Below are 24,266 nucleotides of genomic sequence, written 5' to 3' on the forward strand. Positions count from 1 at the left end.
TAGCTCAACTCCTCAATAGACTGCTTCAACCCCCACACTAATGGCATGAAACAAGAGAAGGCATGCCCACCACCAAGCAGAAATACTATTTAACCCTGTCGCTTCAATTCTTCTACACATTATGTCCAGCTTTCAATAAAAAGTAAAAGACATACACAAAAGCAAGATAAGGCAACCAGTGTCAAATGACCAAACAAGCAACAGGAGCCAACACAGAGATGGCTTAGATGTTGGAACTTACACACAGGGACTTTAAGTATTAGTATATTAAAGGATCCAGAGGAAGAATTGGGCAACACATAAGAACCAACAGGAAGTATCAGTGGTGATGCAGAATACAAAAAAAAAAAGACTCCAATGGAAATGCTGTTTTTAAGTAAAAAACAAAAAAAAACACGTAATATTAGAAATGAAGAATTCCTTTGATGAGCTTATTAGCAGATAGGACACCATGAATCTAAAGCTGGATTAATAGGGAGTTTCTGTTGTGACTCAGTGGGTTAAGAATCCAACTAGTATCCACAAGGATGCAGGTTCAATCCCCGGCCTCACTCAGTGGGTTAAGAATCCCGTGTTGCCCTGAGCTGTGGCATAGGTTGCCGATGCAGCTCAGATCTGGCGTTGTTGAGGCTGTGGCATAGCCCAGCAGCTATAAGCTCCGATTCAACCCCTAGCCTGGGAACGTCCATATGTCACAGGTGTAGCCCTAAAAACAAAACAAAACAAAAATAGATTAATACAAGTATCCAAACCGAAACAAAGAAAGGGAGAAAAATAATGAAAGTTTTAAATGGAAAAAACATAGCTGTAGAGTAATATCCAAAGGCCTAATGTATATGTAACTCAAATCCAAGACAGAAAATAGAGAAACAATTATTTCAAGAAATACTGGTCAAGAATTTTCCAAAATTCATTTTAAAAAACCCACAGATCCAAGAATCCCAAAGAACCTCAAGGAGGTTTTTTTTTTTTTTTAAGGAAAAACAACCTACCAAAAAACACCTAGATACATCATAGTCCAACTGTTGGAAAAATACTGAAGACAAGTGGAGAAAAAAGTGATTATATTTAGAGCAAGAAAATCAAATAAAAATCTCAAGTAACATCACATATATAATTTAGTAACATAAAAATAAATTGTGACACTTGGCTTCTTTTAGTGCAATGATGTTTCCTCAGAATTTTCTCTGTTCTGACTTTAGAAGTTAAGGAAAGAGGCTACTCATTCTTTTATTAATAATACCTCTGCATAGTGCTAAACAAAGTGGGTATTCGGTAAGATTTCAGAGTAAATTTGGTTTTACATTTTTTTTTTTTGCATGGTATCAGTGAGCTTTTCTTACAGTACATAGTCTTAAAATAAAACAGTGTTTTTCTCTACTTAAAAGAGACACATGCACCTGCATGTTCATGGCAGCACTATTCACAATAGCCAAGACATGGAAACAATCCAAATGTCCATTGACAGATGATTGGATTAGGAAGATGTGGTATATATACAACAATGGAATACTAGTCAGCCATTAAAAAGAATAAAATAATGCCATTTGCAGCAACATGAATGGAACTAGAGACTCTCAGACTGAGTGAAATGAGTCAGAAAGACAAAGACAAGTACTATATGATATCACTTATAACTGGAATCTAATATACAACACAAATGAACCTTTCCACAGAAAAGAAACTCATGGACTTGGAGAATAGACTTGTGGCCGCCCAGGGGGAGAAGGAAGAAGTGGGAGGGATCGGGAACTTGGGGTTATTGGATACAACTTGGAATGGATTTGCCAGGAGCTTCAAGAACTATGTCTAGATACCTACATTGCAACAGATGTATGCATGTAAGAGTAACTTGGTCCCCACACTGTACAGTGGAAAAAAATTAAAATAAAACAAGAAAAAAAATAAAATAATAATTAAAAAATAAAAGTTAATTTTACGATATATTTTACCTTATATTCCCTACCTTTTATTTTTCTGAAATTAAAGATGAGATAACGTTTGTGGAGCTGGTTCTACATTTACCAAATTGAGGTCAAGGATCCTCTTCACTTTTTGCTATTTCCCAACACCTACATATTCAATTTTAGATGCTATTATTGTCTTATCTATCATTTCCTAGGTGCACTTTATACTCTACAGATCATTACAAATAAGGTCTATAACATCTGTGTTTTATGTCCAAACAAAACAGATACATAACAGTGCTTGGTTACTCACATTACTATGATTAAAATACCCAGGAAGATGGAGTTCCCACTGTGGCTCAGTGGTTAACGACTCTGACTAGGAACCAGGCGGCTTTGACCTCTGGCCTCGTTCAGTGGGTTAAGGATCCAGTGTTGCCATGAGCTGTGGGGTAGATCACAGACGTGGCTCAGATCCCGCATTGCTGTGGCTATGGTGTAGGCCAGTAGCTACAAGTCTGATTAGACCCCTAGCCTGGGAACCTCCATATGCTGCAAGAGCGGCCCAAGGAAAGACAAAAAGACAAAGACCAAAAAAAAAAAAAAAGAAAGAAAGAAAAGAAAAAATAGCCAGGAAGGTCCAGCACTTTTCTGGATACTTTTAGGTCCCAAGCACAAGAAGAGTGACCCTCAAGTCAGCAAATGTGGAGTCCTCTGTTGAACCTTACCCTGACCTTCATTTTCTCTCTCATCTCAGCTGCCTGTTCCCTGTTGTCCTCAGTTTCACCTTTCTGGCCTCCCAGCTGTCTCAGCAGATGGTCAGTTTTGAGGTTTCCCCATCCACTTTCTCTACTTCCTCCATCACTTTATTCTACAGTCCATGGCCTATTTTCTTGCAAGCCCTGTATTTGTTCATGAAGCCTTATTAGAACTTCCTTCACAAACTGCACACCAGGTCCTAATTCCAGCCCCAGGAGTCAGACCCGGGACAAGGAGGACTCCTAAAAGGTCTGAAAACAAACAAATCTCTACATAAATCCAAATTAAAGTGATGATTCCAGCTATATAAGTCATTCTTTTACTAGGATTATGTTTAAGGGAAAAGCAGCAATTTTTCACAAGTTATCAAATGAACATAATTCCACAATTACTGGTTTATCAGGGTGGGTTTAGATAAATGGAATACTGAGCCTACCACCCTCCCATATAAGTAGACTATTTCACAAAAACGTGTACCACTCTAAAGACTATGATATGCCAGTGTACTCTCAAAAGTAAGTGTTCCTAAAAAAAAAAACTCCAAGGATCTCAACTTAGAAGATGAGCAACACTCAAGTGTGCATCTACTTCTTTGACCCATCCAAGGTATCACAATGGATTCTCATTACTGGTGATAGTTCTATTCTATTAAGTTTCTGGACACCTTGAATAAGCAAACGCTCAACAACTACCCTACCCTTAGGGGAAATACTGAGTTGGGTTCTTGTGAGCTTCTAGTCCTATGTTCAACAACCCATCAATTCATAACATTGTTTTACGTTTATAAACACATTAATACACTTTTGTCACGAACACTGAACTCATGACCAACCAAACAGTAACTTACACATCAAGAAGTTTATCTAAAATGTGTTCTCCCCGTATGATACATCACATCCTTCTTGTGTGTACCAAACACTTCATAACACGTGACATTATACTTTGGGGACATTTTAAACAGTAAGATCAGCAAAAGGCACAAAAGTGTGGGAAATGTGACACCAAATAGGCCACCAAAAAACCCGTAACTTAGTTACAGTATGAGCTCTGGGAGGCAGAAGGTCACCACCTTCTCTGACCTCCGCTGAGAACATGCATGTAGCATGTCTCAAATCTGTCACCCATCATGTCCACAGATACGGCAAAGGCACTATGAGTATTCATCTTGGGGTTCCAAATAAATTTTACCAAGCAGGCAAGTTGACTTAAGCCATGAAAAACAAGGATCAGCTGCTTCTCTACCTCAAATGTCTTTCTCAATGGCTCCATCTGGTGTCTGTCTTGAACCCCATCTCACCTCTTGATTCATTTGGTACTTATTCATCAATCTCACCTCTTTCAATGCATATCTTCATCGTTTCCAGTCATTGCTTGGTTCCAGGCTCTCACCCCAGCAATGTATTCACATGGAAGTGCCTGGGGAAGGCACATCCTGGTTCATACATAGGCACTGCCACGGACACCATCTCCATACAGCGCTTGATTTCTCCAGTCATTGCTTGGTTCCAGGCTCTCACCCCAGCAATGTATTCACATGGAAGTGCCTGGGGAAGGCACATCCTGGTTCATACATAGGCACTGCCACGGACACCATCTCCATACGGCGCTTGATTTCTGCCGATTCAACCACATCCATACAACACCTCAAGTCACAGCTCATCATCACTTTCTTCCTCAATCTACTGGTGTTTTCAAAATATGAAACCTCTCACTGGGAAAGCTTCAAGAATGGGTATCTGAAAAAAGAATGATTATCTGGACTATTTGGGTCATTACTTGGATCATTTATAAATTTCATAAACCTTCGATAATTATCCTAACTCTACTTCCTTTTGCTAAAAGCAGCTTACTCAAGTATTGCCGATCCCTTGTTTATAGTGAAGTGCTAAGTCTGTAAGCTTCTGCTTTCCTTTGGGCATACTGAGGCTGTCCATAAAAACAGATATATAGACGTATGATTATTCACTAATGAGCTAATTTATTTTATTGACTCTTTGATTTAGTTACCTCCGTAACAGAGATAGAGGAGAGGAGATCAAGAAAACTAAAGCACTGAAGTCCTGACATCTTGAGCTGTATTAACTGAAGTGCCCTGAAAAGTCCACAGAATAGATTATCACATGTTTTCAGTTTGTAAGGAATCCTCAAGTTTTTCACCTCTAAATTATGAGCACCATCAGAGTCGGGATCTGGCTTTGTTCACCACTGTGAGCCCCAAACATCAATACTTTGCTTAGCACATAGATGACATAGAAAAAATATATGCGTTTATTTCTCATCAATAAAATTTATATACAAAACATGTGGACAAATCTCAAAAACATGTTCAAAGAATCCTCACACACACACACAAAAGACACATTCCAGATGATTCCATTCATATGAGGATCCAGAATAGGTGAGACTAATTTATAGTGGAAACAGCAGTTCTCTGGTCAGGGGGAGGAAAGGAATGTGGGTTAGAGATCGCCTGAGATGGGCTACTTTTAACAAGCTTCTACCTCAGGTTCTCTGATGTGTGACCAGATTTGGCAATGACAGATCTGGACTGTATGTAACTGCTCCAATCATTACAAAGTCTTCTTTGGGAATGGCTCACTTCATTTTTGCTAAGTTCTATTCAACTATTTTTTTTTTCCTTCCAGTCAACTACAATCTACCTCGCTGATCTGTTCTTCTTTTTGGAACCATAAACTAAAACCCTCTCCATTATAATTATAGCTTTCATTATTACTGCTTATTACACTATCTTATCTTGGGCAGCATGTTCTGTACTACGTTTCATGTGCATTATCTCCTAGCACACACCTTTTAAATTTCTTACCCACCCCCTGCCATCTTCCTTCCTTTCTTTATACCAAGCAGTCCTGGTAGCTTCAACTTTCAGGAAGTTAGGACATGACGTCTCATCTCCTCACCATCTTTTTCAGAAAGTGGTCAGAAAGTGAACGAGTAGGAATGAGTTTTTCAGGTCTTTTTCTGAAAATAGGTATTGACAGGTGTGGACACTAAACTACCTAAAAAGAAGAGCCTGGAACCAAGTAGACAACAACCTTCCCCTACTTCACAGTTCTGCCCCTCACCAGTTCTACTTAAAGGGAGAAGGTGTTTTCCTCTCTTCAGCCAAGTAAGAGATTTCAAGTGATCTGAAAACGACAGCTTATTAATCCTTTCAGCTGTCATATTCCATGAGCTAAAAAAACTGTCTAATGTCAGTGTCCAATAATGTCACCTCATTGTTTAATTTTCCTTTTTTGAATAAGTTCAAACACTGTTGCTAAATGCCCAAGTTTCAACAAGCTGGATTAAAGTATTTTTAGCTAAGATTTGGGCAATGAAATCACCAACTTATCTCTTTTTTCTGTAGCCCACTTAAAGTTTCTCAATTTTTAAATTTCCACATGAGTTGTCATTGTACTCTGCCGTGAATCAGATGAACAGTTTAACTATTCTGATGCCATTAGTCTAACCTTCACAAATGTTGGTATTCTTGGCTAGGATACCTTTTTTTACGAATTGATGTTCTTGTTCATGTATCCGTAGCATGTTTTGTTAATATATTCCTATGTTTCTTCAACTGCTAATTTCAAAATTGGAGTTTTCAACTGCCAACTGATTCAGCCACAATTCCCAAGATATTTAACCATTGTTAGGTGTAACTTGGCTTTTTTTTTTTTTCTTTTTCTTTTTTTTTTTTTAAGGGCTGCACCCACAGCATATGGAGGTTCCCAGCCTAGGGATCCAATGAAAGCTACAGCTTCTGGCCTATGCCACAGCCACAGCCACCATCAGATCCACGCTTGGCTGAAAAAAAAAAAAAAAAAAAAAAAAAAAAAAACATCATACATGTTTGGTGTAGCGTATGTGACCTACACCACAGCTCACGGCAACGCCAAATCCTTAACCCACTGAGCAAGGCCACAGATCGAACCTGCAACCTCATAGTTCCGAGTCAGATTCATTAACCACTGCGCCACCACGGGAACTCCAGATGTAACTTTGAAACTGCCGTTTCGGGTGGCCAAAATGGTTCAGTCTAATACTAACTTTATTTGAAATTTAAAAAATAAAGCAGAAGTACTGTTCATTAGCATTTTACTTCTTCTGCCTCTCCCTGGAAAGGTTCTCCTTTCCTTTCTACTATGAACTCAAGTATAATTTTCTATCATGGATAGTCTTCTTCATAGTCTTACAAAGGAATACCTGAATCTGCCTCTAAGATTATGTTTTCACCATCTTGACTCAGAGCTTTGGGGGACCCCAGCTCTGAGGGAACTGTACGTTTAAATGGAGTGTCAATGCTGCCTTCAAAGGTAGGTTGGAAACCGTGTTTTATAGTCTTCTAAATGTCTTTAAATTCTACTTCAGGAGGTTTTAAGAATTATACAGATGGTTCTTATTATCTTCTTGTCAAGTAGCACAGAGCCCTCAATAAACTCAAAAATACTCAGCACTTGCAAAAATGAGCAAGTGATAGTATAAGAATTAAGAGACAAATCTTTGATAAAGCTATTTACTTTTTGAACATCTGGCTATCAAACTAAAAGATAGCAGGCACATGAAAAAATGCTCATCGCTGTTTATTAGAGAAACACAAATCCCAACTAGAATGATGTACCACCTGCACTCATCAAAAAGGCCATTGTTAGAAAAATCTATGAATAACAAATGCTGGAGATCGTGTGGAGAAAAAGGGACCCTCCCACACTGTTGGTGGGAATGTAAATTGGTGCAATTACTATAGCAAACAGTATAGAGGTTCCTCAGAAAAGTAAATATAGAACTACCATATAATCCAGCAATCCCACTCCTGGGCCTATACCCAGTCAAAACTAATTCAAAAAGATACATGCATCCCCATGTTCATTACAGCACTACTCACAACAGCCAAGACAGAAACCACCTAAATGTCCATCGACAGATAAATGGATTAAGATGTGGTGCATATACACAATGGAATACTACTCAGCCATTAAAAAGAATGAAGTAAAGCCATTCACAGCAACATGGATGCAACTGGACACTATTCATTATTAAGTGAAGTAAGTCAAAGACATAGACAAATATCTTAACGATACCACTTACATGTGGAATCTAAAATGTGGCACAAATGAACCTATCTACCAAACAGCAATAGACTCACCGACATGGAGAACAGTGGTTGCCAAGAGGGAGGGTAGAGGAATTGAGATCAGCTGGGAATTTGAGGTTAGTAGATGCCAACTATTACATTTAGAATGGATAAGCAATCAGGGCCTACAGGGATTTATATCCATCTCTTGGGATAGACCGTGATGGAAGGTAAGAAATAGAATGTATGTATTTTCAATGACTGGGTCACTTTGCTATACTGCAGAAACTGGCACAACATTGTAAGTTAACTATAATTTTTAAAAAGTAAAAAGCAGTTACAATTTTTTTAAAAAAAGATAACATGAGAGTCAGATGGTGGTGACAGTAGGGAACACAGAAGATGAGAAGTGTTTTATTTTCTTGAGGTCTAGGAAGCAAAATTACACATTTAAACAAAGTCAAAAAATATAAGTTAAGTCCATTGGTTAAAACGAGTTCCCGTTGTAGCATAGCAGAAATGATTCAACTAATATTCATGAGGATGGGGTTCCATCCCTGGCCTCGCTCAGCGGTCAGTGATCTGGCGCTGCCAGGTGCTGCAGTGTAGGTCACAGATGTGGCTCAGACCCTGCATTGCTGTGGCTGTGGTATAGCTACAGCTGTAGCTCCGATTTGACCCCAGCCTGGGCATTTTCATATGCAATGAGTGCGGCCTTAAAAAAAAAAAAAAAAAAAAAAAAATCAAAGAAAGAGCGCTGGTTTAAAACAATTTTTTTTTTTCCTTTTCTAGTGCCACACCTGCAACATATGGAGGTTCCCAGACTAGGGGTCTGAGGGTCTAATTAGAGCTATAGCCACTGGCCTATGCCAGAGCCACAGCAACTCAAAATCTGAGCTGCGTCTGCGACCTACACCACAGCTCTCGGCAACACCTGATCTTCAACCGACTGAGCAAGGCCAGGGATCGAACCGGCAACCTCATGGTTCCTAGTCAGATTCGTTAACCACTGAGCCACGACAGGAACTCCAAAACAATTTTATAGTAAAGTATTTGAACACTATTTACTATTTCAACACTCCTTAAGGAGAGAGAATGTGTCTTAATTATGTTTCTCCCTCAAAGTCTTGTATATCAAAACATCCTTACACATCAGAATTCCTACCTCTTGTTTCAATCAATTGTTTTTTCCCCTTTTGTTACCCTTATCTGCATTTTCTTCTTCCACCTTTGCTACTATTTCTAGAGAGGCAATGACCAAACAATATACAGTGGTCTAGGTACAGACATATACTGGTTTCACTTCAAATCTACAACTCAAGTGATAAACAGATTTGTGTACTTGAAGCATCTGTGTTCTGTGTAATTCCAAAATGTATGTAAGTGCTGCATGAAAAATTAATCAGATATCAACTAAAAAGATCTAATAGCCATCTCAGATGTTTCAGCTCTTTAACAATAATATTTTTGTGTTACTAATCTGTCAGAACTATGTAAGATCCATATTCACAAGAGAAACCCACTCTCTGAGAAGACCTAAGCCCAGAATATTCAAGTTTTTTAATGTAAGATACAAAGGACTCTCCTTAAGTTTACAAATGAGCACACGAAGTATTTTCTGCCTTAATTTCTGATTATTTCCAAGTAGAATATGGACAGATTTCAAAGAAATCTAAGGCAAATGTCTAGATAATTAAAGTCAAAAATCACAGTAATCATCTCAGTAATTGAGATAGTTCAGTTATTATTAACATATGGAATCATGGGCCTGGGGTTAAATTCGTCCTTCTGTCACTACTTTAAGCTGAGTGGCCTTGGAATGATCATTTAATCTCTCCAAGTGTGTTCGCTTGCATCCTAATAAACTGTCCAACTACTTGAGACAAATTTTGAAAAGTAAATATGGAGTTCCCATTGTGGCACAGCACAGACGAATCCGATTAGGAACCATGAGGTTGTGGGTTCAATACTTGGCCTTGCTCAGTGGGTTAAGGATCTGGCGTTGCTGGGAGCTGTGGTGTAGGTTGCAGACACAGGTCAGATCCTGCACTGCTGTGGCTGTGGTGTAGGCCGGCAGCTGTAGCTCCAATGCAACACCTAGACTGGGAACCTCCGTATGCCAGGGGTGTGACCCTAAAAAGCAAAATTAATTAATGCAAGGTTTCTCAACCTTGGCATTACTGACACTAGCGACTACTTCTTGTTGCAATTCTGGTGCATTCCAAGATGTTCAGCAACTTATATGGTCTCTATACACCAGATACCAATAGTACACACCTACCCTCCAGTACTAACAACCCAAAGTGTCTCCAGACATTGCCCAAAGTCCTTTTTTGGGGGGTAGTGGGAGGCCACAATCACCCCCAACCCCCAGCTGAGAATGACTTAATAGTTTACATGAAAGTCTTCATTTAAATGTCAAATGTGCAGAGATAACTTATGTGCCAGACACTGTGCCCAAGTCAAATAAAATGTAATTCATGCCCTCACACAGTTTATGGCCTCATACCGAAGACAAATAAACCAATGTTTGCAGTGATGGCAGCATGGGGAGGGAGCAGAGAATACACCATTCAAGAGTCAGCAATTCAGAATTGGTGCCTAAATGGATGTGTGGGATGAGTGAAGGGAGGAGACAAAAACAGAATGTTTGTAACAGTTCGTTATTATTTAGTAAAGAAATCAGTTTTCCCACCAAAATAGCAACATATCCCAGAAGAAAACTCATACCATGTCAACAGTGGCAAAATACTGACTTCCCTGTGACTTCTTTCATTTTAACCAGTGGGGGAACCACATAGAGCAACTACTGCCTTTCTTCCATCCAATTTGCACTCCTATCCCCAGAATAATCAAGATCTATGGGGTCAGCTAATTCCCCTACCATAACTGGACTACCAAGTCTACAAAAATGGCAGGAACACACTGAGGCTCAGCGTGCGGACTTTACAGCTTCTTTATTTCATTAACTCAAGAACACATCATTGTACCATTTTCTAAGAGTTTTATTCTCTATCAACTTTAAGCCCAAGTCAAATGCTTCTGTACTAATGCCAAAAGAAAATAAAACCTTGGGAGTTCCTGTCGTGGCGCAGTGGTTAATGAATCCAACTAGGAACCATGAGGTTGCGGGTTTGATCCCTGCCCTTGCTCAGTGGGTTAACGATCCGGCGTTGCCGTGAGCCGTGGTGTAGGTTGCAGACGCGGCTCGGATCCTGCGTTGCTGTGACTCTGGCGTAGGCCAGCGGCTACAGCTCCAATTAGACCCCTAGCCTGGGAACTTCCATATGCCGCGGGAGTGGCCCAAGAAAAGGCAAAAAGACAAAAAAAAAAAAAAAAGAAAAGAAAAGAAAACCTGAACCAGCGTAACAACCCACTCTTCCCCATGACAGTGGAAACGTGTAGTTTTTCAGAATATTATCTGCATGGATACTACATGGAAGTGACTCTATTAGCACCCCCTCGCTAGGGTACAGCAGGGCAAACAACTATCCATTATCTCAAGGCACTTGCTAGTTTGTGTGATACCAGGAAAACATAGCTTCACAACACAGACCACTGTACTCATTAGAGGAAAGCTAGTTAGAGGCTGCTAATGGGACCCTTTGGCTTCTGGTCCTGCAGAGGTATTTGGAGGCGGCCCAAGTGCCTAACCACGTCAATTTAAGATGAAATTCTCTTTGCAATTACATGTTACCCAACACCCCAAAGTATATGAAAGCTTTCCTGGTTTTCAGTGTTTATAAGCCCCCTGACAATGGAATTCTGTATGGAAATTTCAAAATTCAAGTAACAGAGACAATTTTTTTTTTGAGGATCCAAAATAGAAACCATTATTGGAATATAAAAACATTTTAGTTACTTAAGAATCCACATTTCTAAGAAAAGCAGCCTTATTAAATGACATTTGTTCAATAGGCAAATTTCCCCCATTTAATTTTCATAAATAGATCACTTTGAAATCTATTTCCCCTAACAAAGACTGCACATTAACCAATGATACAACATCTTCCAATTTTAATTAATGTCAAGAGCTTTATTTTGCTTCCAAGCAACTTACAGAAACATGTTATCAATATAATTTAATTTAAGGGGGTAGGCATTTGTCTTCTATTTTGAAAAAGGTGGTTCTGAAATTCTGGCCCTGTCAACATCATTTAAACATTCCTGTTCCATGCCTCAACATAATAAATTAAATCAGCATTTTAATTGTGCCCATGCTTTGTGGTTCCTGGCAGCACAAAAAGATTCTCTGTGAGAGCATGACTTCCCCCCAAAAAAACCCCACTGAGTGATTAATTACTAGTCTGGAAGATATAAATATGTCTCTCAGTGAAGACAGTGTGGCCTGCTGGAAGCTCTGGTTTTACATATCTCTGTAGGACGCCTTAACTTAGCAGACATCCTCCTAATTCAAACAAGACTCTGGCTCCAGCGTTCACAGGCAGCTCTACTGTGGTACACTGTTTCTCTGTTGAACAGCACATTTATTTTAATTAGCATCATTTGGTACACATACAAGAATCAGAGAGAAATCAGGTTTTCTTATGTACAAGTATAAAGATATCTTAAGGTGTTCAGCTCAAGAACTAAAAACCATCGAAAACAACCTTGAGTTTTAATCAAGCACCATCTTTATATATAGTATTTCGTTTACATTCTGATGTTACTCAGGTTTCATTATGAGTTCAAGGTTTGGCCAAGAAACCGTAACTTTATAAACCAAGATATGATCTGGTAGGTTGGTCTAGCTATGCCTGAACCTCATATATACTGTCTGGCCTGAAAAGCTGCCATGACCCCTTTATGGGAGAGAAGCTTAGATCCTCTGGATCATAAACCAGACCACCTCCATTTACCTTCACATAGGAAAACCGAGAATTGACGGAATTTCCAGGACTATTTCTAGAAGACTAAAATAAGTAAGAGGAATTATACCCATCATTGAAATCAGAAACTGCAAAGTCAACTAACTTGAAAATACAGCTCAAGAGATCAAGACTGGAGGCTGGATCTTTTAAACCGGAGCACTGTCCTGCGCACCTTTTCTAACGCTTTGCGTTCATGACCATGGCATATATTACCAGAACTAAACATGACATCTCCTTCACGCTTTAAGCCTGTTTCCCCCCCCCCCCCCCCCGCCCAAGGAGTGAGGGGTCAGGATTACCATCTATCTTTCTGGCCGGTCTAGTAATGCAGACATCATGTTCCTCATGGGCCTATTTAAAACAAGGTGAAAGGAAGGTTCCCTAAAACATCTACACACATTTGGCCAAGAAAAAAAGTCATCTGTATTCAGACTTCTACTCTACCGCTATTTGTATTTCCATCAGGTTTTCTCAAAAATAGATTTCTGAGTGTCGTCATCATACTTAACTGCTAGAGTGAAATCATTCAGCAACATGAACATGAACTGGATTCTGGGGTAGACTTTAATAGCAACCACACTATTTCAGCACCTCCCATCAAGAGGCAGAGTGTATTTTCCTAAGCCTTGCATGTTGACTCTCTTGTAGCTTTGATCAATAGAAGGCACAAAAAATGGCAGTACACCAACCTTCAGCTTTGGCCTCAAGAGGCCCTGCAACTTCTATCCTCAAACTCCATGCCTACCATGGGAACAAATCCAGGCTAGCCTATAAGAGCATGAAAGCCATGGGGGAAATAAATAGTCCCAGTCACCCCAGCTGTGATCATCTGGATCATAAACCAGTCAGACCAGGCCTTCTGTCAGCTGAGTGTAGCTGTCTATCTGAGCCCAGCCAAAATGAATCAAGCATACCCACATCCGAAGAACTGCCCAGGCAAGCCCAACTCCCAAGGCTAACCTGCAACATTGTGAGCTAGATTAAATAGGTACCTTCCTAGCCGCTAAGCCTTGGGGCAGTCTGTCATGCAGAAATATTAACTGACCCAAGACTGATAACCTCGTTCCTCTATCTTTCCCAGACTTTAAGTCCCAGTTCAAGTTTTCCACTATGCTCATAGCCTTTACCACTTATGCGCGTACATACTCTATTGACCTAGTTCCTTCTGAAGTGTAATACCACTTTTTTCTGTTAAAAAAAAAATTAGCACTTATCTAATTAATGCCCTATACAATTTTTCAAGGTATAGCTAAGTATTTGTGATTCACAAGCAAATGCCCTCAAGGCACAGACCACGTTTTATATTGATCTTTTATTATCCAATATTCTAAACACATAGGTATTCAATGGAAACTTGATTTGATTTGAAAGTAGCTAGAATTTACAAGATCTTTAAACTGACATGCTATGCTTTTCTTATTTGTAACATGTAATTAATAGTAGCCTGTTTCACCACAAAGGATATTGAGTGATTTTTAAGCCTTTATATCCCTTTGCAAATATAACAACTGTCCTAAGAAAACAGCAACTAGATAAAATCTAGAACTTCTGTGTATAGCAAAAGATACCAAGAAAACCATTAAAGGATGCTAACTATGAGAAAATAGTTATGGATATAGTCAACAAAAAGCTAAAAATCAATAGCATACCAAGAGCTCCCATAAAGCAATAAAAATAACAACCTAAAAATAAAATCGAGAAAAATATTTAAATGGACAGTATTCAAAAGTACAAATTAAAAAAAGAAAGAAAATCACTTGTACCAAGATTCTTACCCACACAATCAGGAAAAGTTTACATCAAGATTTTATGCATCAGATTATAAAAATTTTTTCAAGCTTAAATGAGATTCAGTATTAGTGACTGTATGGCAATAGGCCTTTAAGGCTGTTGACCGGAGAATAAAGCGGCATAGCTTGGGTAGTATCTATCAAAATGTTCATTGAACACATGCTTTTTAACGCAATAGTATTCACTGAAACCTTGCTGTTAATGTCAAAACACTGGAGAGCTAAATATCCCCCCATATGTTCATGGTAAGTACTGATTCCCCTGTAGGTAGAAAAATATGATGTGACACCAAAAGCTCAAGAAATGATCCGTTAAAAGCAGAGGTCTCCCAAGAATAATGTACCACCGTTTTTTAGATAAGTATATAATCGCATAGAAGAGAGGCTAGAATGAGACACCCTAAATAGTTACCATCAGTTAACAGGGGGACTGGGTTCAGAGACTGAAGGAAAACGGTACGTTTTTACCTGTTTATGTGTCATTGGACTCTCCCACAGCGACGATGTATGTGACATACACGTAATTGGTATTACACATACCTGGGCAGCAGGACGGGACAGGGCCTTGATGGACTCATCCAAGGAGCTGAAGAAGGAGCTGCACCGCCATGGAGGGAGTCTCCACTTTGATCTGGTCCAGAGCAGTGGAGCGGTTGCCACTGCACACAGATGTGAACAGGGACTAGCCCTGGGTGCCCTTGTAGCCCGACTTCTTTGGTGGCAGAGAAGAGGCGATCCTGAGCAGCTGGCTGGGTGGGGGATCCCGTGTTTGACCCCTCAGGACTGCAGTGAGGCATCCTCCCAGCATCTGGAATTAAGAAAAACAAGGTAAGCCTCTCAAAGTTTAACTTGAAAATCAGCGCAGGATGGATCACAGGAGAGAGCTGAGAGGCCACCTGAAATACCAAAGGTGGCAGGGACCAATCCCCTAGCAACCTCCTATGCCAAGCAACAGGGGATTTTACACATTGCAGTTCAATGAGTTTTCACAACCCCCCTTGGTTGTTTTTATTTTATTCAAGGAAAGATGATCTTGGAGAGGTTAAGCATATTAGCAAGGATCACACAGCTTACACGTGGTCATGCTAGGGACTTGAACCCAGCCCTGTATAATTCAATACCTAAAATTCTTTTTTTTTTTTTTTTTTTTTTGTCTTTTGTCTTTCTAAGTTGGCATATTGAGATTCCCAGGCTAGGGGCGAATTGGAGCCATAGCACCAGCCTACAACACAGCCGCAGCAACACCAGATCCGAGCCTCGTCTGTGACCTACACCACAGCTCACCGCAACGCTGGATCCTTAAACTTAGCGAGGCCAGGGATCAAACCCACAACCTCATGGTTCCTAGTTGGATTCGTGGACCACTGAGCCATGATGGGAACTCCCTCAATACAATTCCTAACTTGGATGGTGTGCGGTCGCACCTAACAGAAGCACCAAGTCTGCTGAATGAGCAGCACTGGATCACATCCTTGCTGTCTCTGTCAATATAGCTAAGGATAGAATGGATCCAGAAAAGCAAGCATGGCTTAGCCATGGATGTGCTGAACAAAAGGTTTCAGACAAGCACATGGTAATAATGCCTGTTCAAGGAGGCAACAAGGACTTTGGTCCAAAGATCCATTTGGTTTGAGCAACAGGCCAACTGGGCCACACACACACAGCATAGGAACAAAACGAAATCTCTCGGCCTTCCAGGCTCAAGGCCAGTGCCTGGACTGTGAATTCACCAAGGCAGTGTCACTCCAGGATGCCTGTTAACAAACAGCTCCTCCATGGGCTCTAAGGGAGTTTTTTTCCTTTTTAGGAAATCTGTCGTCTTTCAGGTGTTCGTCCCTATTTTTTTCCTTTTCTGGGGCTGTTTTGAATTCACACAGTCTAAGTGACTGACATCATGCCTTGCTGAAGAATACTTCTATCACGACTTCACCAGCCATCTAGGGTAACTGGTGTCTCCCCACAGACCCAGAGTTCACACCTATAGAATTGGGGTGAGTGGGGGTGGAAGAGAGCAACTGCAGGAAAGGGTTCTGTGTCCTTGAGAAAAAGATTTTTGGAAAAATTCCAAAAAGACACATTGCTGGAAAATTCATGTCCACTATTACCTGTTTTATGTTTTGAAAGTCTACATGAGCCCTTCTTCAAGAATGGGTTCTAGGAGTTCCCGTCGTGGCGCAGTGGTTAACGAACCCGACTAGGATCCATGAGGATTCGGGTTCGATCCCTGGCCTTGCTCAGCGGGTTAAGGATCTGGTGTTGCTGTGAGCTGTGGTGTAGGTTGCAGACGTGGCTCAGATCCAGTGTTGCTGTGGCTTTGGTGTAGGCAGGCAGCTGCAGGTCTGATTCGACCCCTAGCCGGGGAACCTCCATATGCCACGGGTGCAGCCCTTAAAAAAAAAAAAAAAAAAAAGAATGGGTTCTACTACTTTAACCAAGGAAGCTTGGACACCCGTGAGGCAAAAGGACAGGACGGCTGATGCTTAGTTCAGTCATGGAGTGACCATCATTTCTTTGGAAATTAACTTGTTGGCATGCATGGCTATGGCGACTGAGATGTGGTTGAGATGGATTCTAAGCTGTTCTCCTGAGTGGCTATATCCAGACTTCTCCTAAGGGTCTGATTTATTGCAATAGCTCTCACAATTAAAATCTTCACCCCATATGCCTATCCTCAGTACAGGTAGGGTTTTTTAAGCATCATGGTGGGCGCAGAGGGAATATACAGTTTTCTCGAAGTGCTAAGTCATCCCTTCTGCATAGCAGCTCCTATCAGGAGGCAGACAGTTATCAATATAGGCTCCAGACCTCAGCTGCTGAGTTTAAACCCCAGAGCTACTCCTTCCTAACTGTGTGGCCTAGGGGAGGTTCTGTAACCTCTTCGTGTCTCAGGGTTGTTTGATTTTGGGGATTTTTTGGTTTGTTTGTTTGGTCTTTTTTAGGGCCACACCCACGGCATATGGAGATTGCAGGGCTAGGGAGTCCAGTCAGAGCTGTAGCTGCCAGCCTACACCACAGCGACACGTGATCCAAGCCACATCTGTGACCTCTACCACAGCTCACAGCAATGCTGGATTCTTAATCCACTGAGCGAGGCCAGAGATTGAACCGGTGCCCTCATGGCTGCTAGTCGGGTTTGCTAACTGCTGAGCCACGATGGGAATTTGGTCTCAGGGTTTTTAATACGTAAAATGTGAACTACATAGGAGTAAATAAGGATTAAATGCCTGTAAAATGCTTTGTTCTGAGGTTCAACTGAGAAAGCCTCATCAAATGTTAGTTTATTATCACACTGGGAATGAAGATTTGAAGATAAAATGGAAAGTGGTTTGAGAACAAAAAGCAGGACAACCCAGGGAGAGCATAAAGTCAACAGTCAACAGGGAGCATGAAGAAGGGAAATGGGAAACTAAAGATGTCGTGATGTACTTAAGTTTGGGCTTCAATCTACAGAGTATGGGGATTCATCGAAAGTTGTTCAGGAATTCACTTGCTAAGAAAAATACAGAGTAAGTGCCTAATCTGTGCCAAACACCATCTCATTGGAGGAGATAAAGTAAACATAGCAGGATGCCTGCCCTCAAGCAAGTCCCTTTTTTAGGAGACACCAACTTAAAATCCTCAAGGATGAGAGTTATCATAAAAGTACATACCAAGGGCTATGGGAACAGAGAGAGCGAAGCTTCGATAACTACATCACCAGAGAAGGGAGAGATTTTGCTCCACTACAACAGTGGTTCAGAAAGGGTATTGACCCAAGAAACCAAGAGTTATCTTTCCTAAATATATGAAGCAAAGTATTGCCTCCCCTGAAGGAGGGATTTCAGTATTTGGACCTCTAGGCATCAGGCAGAATTTGCACCTAAAGCAATGGGCCCTAAAAATGTGCTTCCTCAGAGTCCACGGGCCTCTTGAGGATATAGCAAAAACAGCCTTAAATACTTAAGGAGCCACCCTAGAAAGAACTTCAACTCCCGGAAGCTGATCACTGCTTTAACTCTTAGGAGGAACTTACAGAAAGAACGTCAACAAAACTTCTATCTCTTTCGCATTTAACAAGTTCAAAGTCATTGCCAGTTGAAGATGGGATGAAGCGTGCCACTAAGTGGAGAGAAACAGGATGAGGATTACCGAAATGCTAAGTAGCTTAGTGTTGAACTAGTGGAAGGCTGGCTAATACCTCCCCTTGACAAAGATGTCCAGGCCTTCATCTCCAGAACCTGTGAGTGTGTTACCTTACATGCTAATGGGAACTTTGCACATGTGATTAAGTTCAGGCTCTAGGGAAGGTGAAACAAGCAGAGGTTGGAGCAACACACTTGGAAGATAGAAGGGGCCATGAACCAAGGAATGTCATCTTTTTCTTTAAGCTGGAAGTGTCAGGAAACCAGACCTCCAGAGGGAACACAATTCCATCAACACCTTTAGTTCCATGAGACTCATTTCAGACTATTTTGTGTTTTTTTAAGCCACTAAGTTTGTAGTAAGTTTGGACAAAACGAATAGAAAAGTACTCTGGGGAGAATGGGGGCTTCCTCCCAAGATCTCAAAACCCTGATTTTATTTAATCCCTCAACAGCCTAGTAAAGACAAAGAAAACAGATAAAGAGAGATACCAAAGTTAGTCATAGAACACTAAGTAGCCCAACAAGGAAGAAAATACCAAGGTTTTTTTGCTTTATTGTTGTTTTTCTTTTTAGGGCCACACCTGTGGCATATAGAAGTTCCCAGGCTAGGGGTCAAATCTTAACTGTAGCTGCCGGCCTACACCATAGCTCACACCAACACCAGGTACTCAACCCATTGAGCAAGGCCAGGGATTGAACCCGCATCCTCATGGATACTAGTCGGGTTCGTAACCCATGGAGCCACAATAGGAATTCTGGAAATATCAAGTTTAATACCCAGAGAAAAACATGATTCTTCCCTTTACCAAAATGCAGAAAGCTGTCTGGAGGACCTCTTGAATGACAAGCATCATTTGAGTGAGAAGTTCAGTTTCTGCACACGGGGAAGCCCGGGCATTTCATTTGGATGCAGTGTCGGGATCATAGTACAAGCAGACGGGGGCCCACACTGGGTTATCTCATAGCCAGTCTCGTAATGTTCTTGTCGCAAACTCTAGTAGTACTGAAGCACTCCACAACCAGGGGTGCCCAGCCCGAACCCAGATAAATGTGTCAAATGTTAGTCACAGAGAGGCAGAGACAATTCTTACCCTCCCAGAGCATTCAAAGTTTATGCTCATGTTTATGGGAGAAAAAGAAAAAAACCAAGTCAGGAAGAAAGTATCTTTTTATCATTCACATCCCAAGCAGCTAAGTAGACTCAGGAACCCTAGGGAATGCCAAATTTACTCCTTTGCATCATCCCCAACTTGCAGATCCCTTGCAAATACATTTAAATGGTATTATCAATGACACCACCTCCTAAAATAAATGTCTTCTCATTTATGAATTTATGTCCATTTTGACCATGTAAACCTGTAAATTAAACATACACTAGGAGATGAACGCATTAAGACAGATAATCTCCAGCTAAGAAATTTGAAAATATATATATAATAAAAAAATCAATCTTTGATGAAATAATTGCTTCTGCTGTTTTTTGGTGTGTTTTTTTTTTTTTTTTTGGTTTTTTTGGCCATTGCTTCAGAAATGTTCTCTCTTCCTTTCTCGTCCCTATAGCGAGGTGTCCTGCTGCTGTGCAGATGAAAGGTCCAGTCTCTTTAAAATTTCATGCAGAGCTCTTCACAACATTGCAGCTGTAAAGGCCCATGGCAAATTCAACATATTGTTACATTTGATGGAAAGAGATAAAAATTACATGCAAAATATTGTATCTACCTTGTCTAGAAATACTGTACAGTTACTGCTTCACCTATGTCACATAACCAATATGGATGTATATATTCTGATTGCAATATTTGGAAACAGGAAAGATGCACACAGAGTGAGTACAGTAGCAAAAATAAGAATGAGGATCTCACGCCATGGCTCAGCAGAAACGAATCTGACTAGTATCTATGAGGACAAAGTTTCAAGCCCTGGACTTGTTCAGTGGTAAGGACCTGGTGTTGCCATTTGCTGTGGTGTAGGTTGCAGATGTGGCTCAGATCACAGCATTGCTGTAGCATAGGCCAGCAGCTATAGCTCTGATTGGTCCTACAGCCTGGGACTCTGCATATGCCTCTAGTGTGGCCCTAAAAAAATTTAAAAAAAGGATGAAAACTCCAATCACCTAACGTTAGATTAGGGTCCTAGGATGTACGACAAGTATTATTCATAGTTTTCCTCAGTTGTTTTAGATACGTAAAGCATATTTAAAATATACCAAAGGATACAAAAATATTTTCTAAAGCTTGCATAATTGTAGGATTCTTTAGTCTAAGTTATTTTACCTCTCTGTAAGAAAAATATGGAGCAGTTCCCATCGTGGCACAGTGGAAATAATCCAACTAGGAACCATGACGTTGCGGGTTCAATCCCTGGCCTCACGCAATGGGTTGAGGATCCAGCATTGCCATGAGCTGTGGTGTGGGTTGCAGACATGACTCAGATCCTGCATTGCTGTGGCTGTGGCGTAGGCCGACAGCTACAGCTCTGATTCGACCCCTAGCCTGGGAACCTCCATATGCCATGGGAGCGACCCTGAAAATACAAAAAGAAAAAGAAAAAAAAATATGGAGATGGGTGTTTTATTTTCACATATAAAATTCTCTCAGAAAAAAACCATGAAGAAATAGAACTCAAGATATCAGAATGTGGAGCATGATAATCTCAAAGCAAGTTTATCACTCTTTACTCTGATGCTTAGTTATATTGTGTGAGCTTTCTTTTTCCTTTTTATTTTAAATCCCTAAGTTCAACATCATTATCTATACATCCAAATTTTAGGTGTTTTATTGCACCTATTTTTATATGATCCCATTTAGGCAGACTCATTTCTTTGTATTTACTCTTCTTTTCTTTCAAACATTTAGTGGATTCCTTCCACATGCCAGGCCCTGTGCTAGGTGTAAAGAATATAAAACCACTAAGATGTGATCCTTTTTTAAACAAAGAATACAGTATAATAAAAGGAGATGCTAAAAGGAGGTGAACACAGTAAAATTTAAGTGTGACAAGCCCTCAGAGAAGTCCTATGGCATGTTTCCACCGCACAAAGAGGAAAAGTTGTATCCAGGAGCCAGTCCTTGACCAGAGGCTTAGAAAACTATCTAGAGGCTGCTAAGAACAACAAGGCAGGGGTAGCTGAGTTGAGGAAGAGGAGAAAGATTTTGGAAAAAAATCAAAACCACAAAACCTATAGGGCTTGGGAGTACCAATTAGAAGTAGAAAGCCAGAGCCCAAGACAAACGTAGGATGAATCCCAGGTTTCTAATGTTGGTGTCATTCATCAATTCATTCATTGTTCAATAGCTACGTAGTACCTCATAAGTACCAAGCACTCTTCTCAATACTGGAGACACAACGATGACGGTAAGAATCCAAATCACGAAGTTCCTGCTGTGGCACAACAGCATCGGCAGTGTCTCTGCTGTGCTGGAAGGCAGGTGCCATCCCTGGCCCGGCACAGTGGGTTAAGGATCCGGCTTTGCCAAAGCTGCAGCTCAGATCTGATCCCTGGCCCAGGAATTTTCATAGGGCAGCAATAATAAATATATATATATATATATATAATTAATTTAAAAATAAGTTTTAAAAAAATGCACATCACTCAACTTAGAGATGACAAATGGAAAACTAGTCAACATATTAGAATAGGTAAGTGCACTAAGGAAAATAAAATAGAGCAGTTTTTCAAGGAACAGAGAGGAAGCCAAGACAGCTTTGGCATGGTGAGCAGGGTCAGACTACGTAAGATTTACATGTCAGATAAGAATTGTTTTAGTATAATGGAAAAAAAAAAAAAAAACACTGCAGGTCTTAAGCAGGAGTAACGAAAGTCATTGGGGAAATAGTTTAGGGAATAGATAAGGCACAGAGAGGCCAGCTCAAACGCTCTTGCAGTGATCTAGTCTGGACATAATGGTGCCTTGGCCCAGAAATGGAGCACTACAGGCGAGCTAAATTGGACATTCTCAGGGTCCCTTTCAGGGGTGGATTTGAAAGCTCTTGTCAATGTGTTCGCTGTGCAGGTTAAGAAAAATATATCAAGTTTATTCCTAGGCTTTGCTTTAGGGCGAATAAAGCAACTGAGATGGGCGAAGACTTGGAGCAGAAACAAGTTGGGGAAGGGGAATCAAAAATAGTTTGGGGCATGTTAGATTCGAGGTGTCTCAGACATCAAAGTGGAGGGATCAAGGAGGCAAAAGGAGGACAAGTCAGGGCTGGATATGAAATGGACAATCCCTCAGTATGCAGATACCATGTCACAGGGCTGAATGAGATCAGAGGGTTTAGGACAGAGGTGGTAGTGGGGGCACTATCAATAGAGATCCCTGAGGATCTCCTGCATTTAGCTGTCAGGCAGTCAGAATTACTAAGGTGAGAAAAAGAGCATGAAGCTGCAGCCAGAGGTAGCAAGCGAACTAGATGTGTGTGATGTCACAAAGGCCAAAGAGACAGTGTTTTAAGAAGGAAGGAGTGCTCTGCCATGAGAATAAACTTGTGAAGGATCGAGGCACATGAGCACAATTCGATTTGAGGTCATTAAGATATTTAGTGACCTTACAAAGTGTCTGTGCAGTTGAGAGGACAGACCACCGATGACTATTTTGAGAAAATAATGAGATGTAAAGAAGCAGAAACAGCTAGTGTCAGCACTTTTATGATTTTAATTTTGTTGTAAAAGGTAGCTTAGAGACAAGGCCATAGCCGCTTTGGGGAGAGAGAAGACAGGAAGTTAAGGGAAGGGAGATGTCAGACATGTATTCATTTGCTTATAGTAACAGTTCTGCTCAGAGGCAGAAACTGATGCAAACAAGGAAAGCCTTAAGAAAGCTAAAGGGGATTTGATCCAAAATGTAAGAAGTGGGGTTTCTTTGATAGAAGCAGACATTTTGTTTTTTACAGTCTATATAGGATATTTCCAAATTTAAGAAATTTGAATATAGACTATATTAAATGATTTTATTCAATCAGTTTAATGAAGTAAATGACACCTGCAACCTACTTTCCAAAGATTTTAGAAAAAAAGATGGGTTGGATAGAGTCATTTGTTGATAAAACAATATGCTAAGATATTAACAAATGGTCAATCTAGGAGTAGTTTGGTGTGCTACTTTTTTACCTTTTTCTTTATTCATCTGAAATTTTTCCAAATTAAAGTTGCACAGGGGAATTACCAAGGCGTGGGACAACACTCTCCCCACTAGACTTTCTAAATTATCATCGATAGAGATAGGACCCAGGAATCTGTTTTTTTTTACAAAGTCTCTCATGATGATATGGACTTGAAGCTAGATTGTGAGAGTGCTTAATTATGTACTGCTGCATACCAGTAACTCCAAAGTTTACTGGCTTCAAAGAACAACCATTTCATTTGCTCACCAATCTGTGGGTCAAGGATTTGGGTAGGACATCAAAGAGCACTGACTCAGCTGATACTGTAGGATTCCAGACTACCTGACTGTTTATGGTCTTGGTGCGAAGCTGAGGCTACTCACTGTGGCCTCTCCCTCCAGCAGAATAGCCTGGACTTCACATGACAGCTCTGCTTCCCCTTCTAGGGAAACAAGTTATGGGGCCCGGCTTTAGAAGTCCAAAGTATCACTAGTATCACATTCTATCAGTCCAAGCAGGTCACATAGCGAGCCCACGTTGAAGGAAAAAGACCAAGAGACTCCACTGCTTAAGGGCTAGAAGAACAACCTCACACTGACAAAGGGGTTGTGGAGCAGAAAAGTGTGATTCCCCAGGCAGGGGGG

At 40.6% G+C, this 24,266-nt stretch overlaps 1 long non-coding RNA gene across 5 annotated transcripts in view; it reads right to left on the minus strand.

The window, feature by feature from the left end:
• The window catches only part of LOC146402227 (uncharacterized), a 228,003-nt gene that overhangs the window by 175,505 nt on the left and 28,232 nt on the right, over nt 1-24,266 (minus strand). For 3 of the 5 annotated variants that reach the window (XR_014805573.1, XR_014805569.1, XR_014805572.1), the window contains exon 2: nt 14,939-15,206. This is a non-coding gene — a long non-coding RNA (uncharacterized LOC146402227). Of the gene's footprint in view, nt 1-1,305; nt 4,117-4,245; nt 4,403-8,931; nt 10,808-11,092; nt 15,207-24,266 lie in introns of those variants that run through there. The other 2 variants (XR_014805570.1, XR_014805571.1) reach the window with 2 other exon arrangements.

This window comes from Sus scrofa, chromosome 6, assembly GCF_054392235.1.
Source record: "Sus scrofa isolate SSC_HxYL_T2T_F1_AM1 chromosome 6, Sscrofa_HxYL_maternal_Yorkshire_Landrace_v2.0, whole genome shotgun sequence".
NCBI lineage: Eukaryota > Metazoa > Chordata > Mammalia > Artiodactyla > Suidae > Sus > Sus scrofa.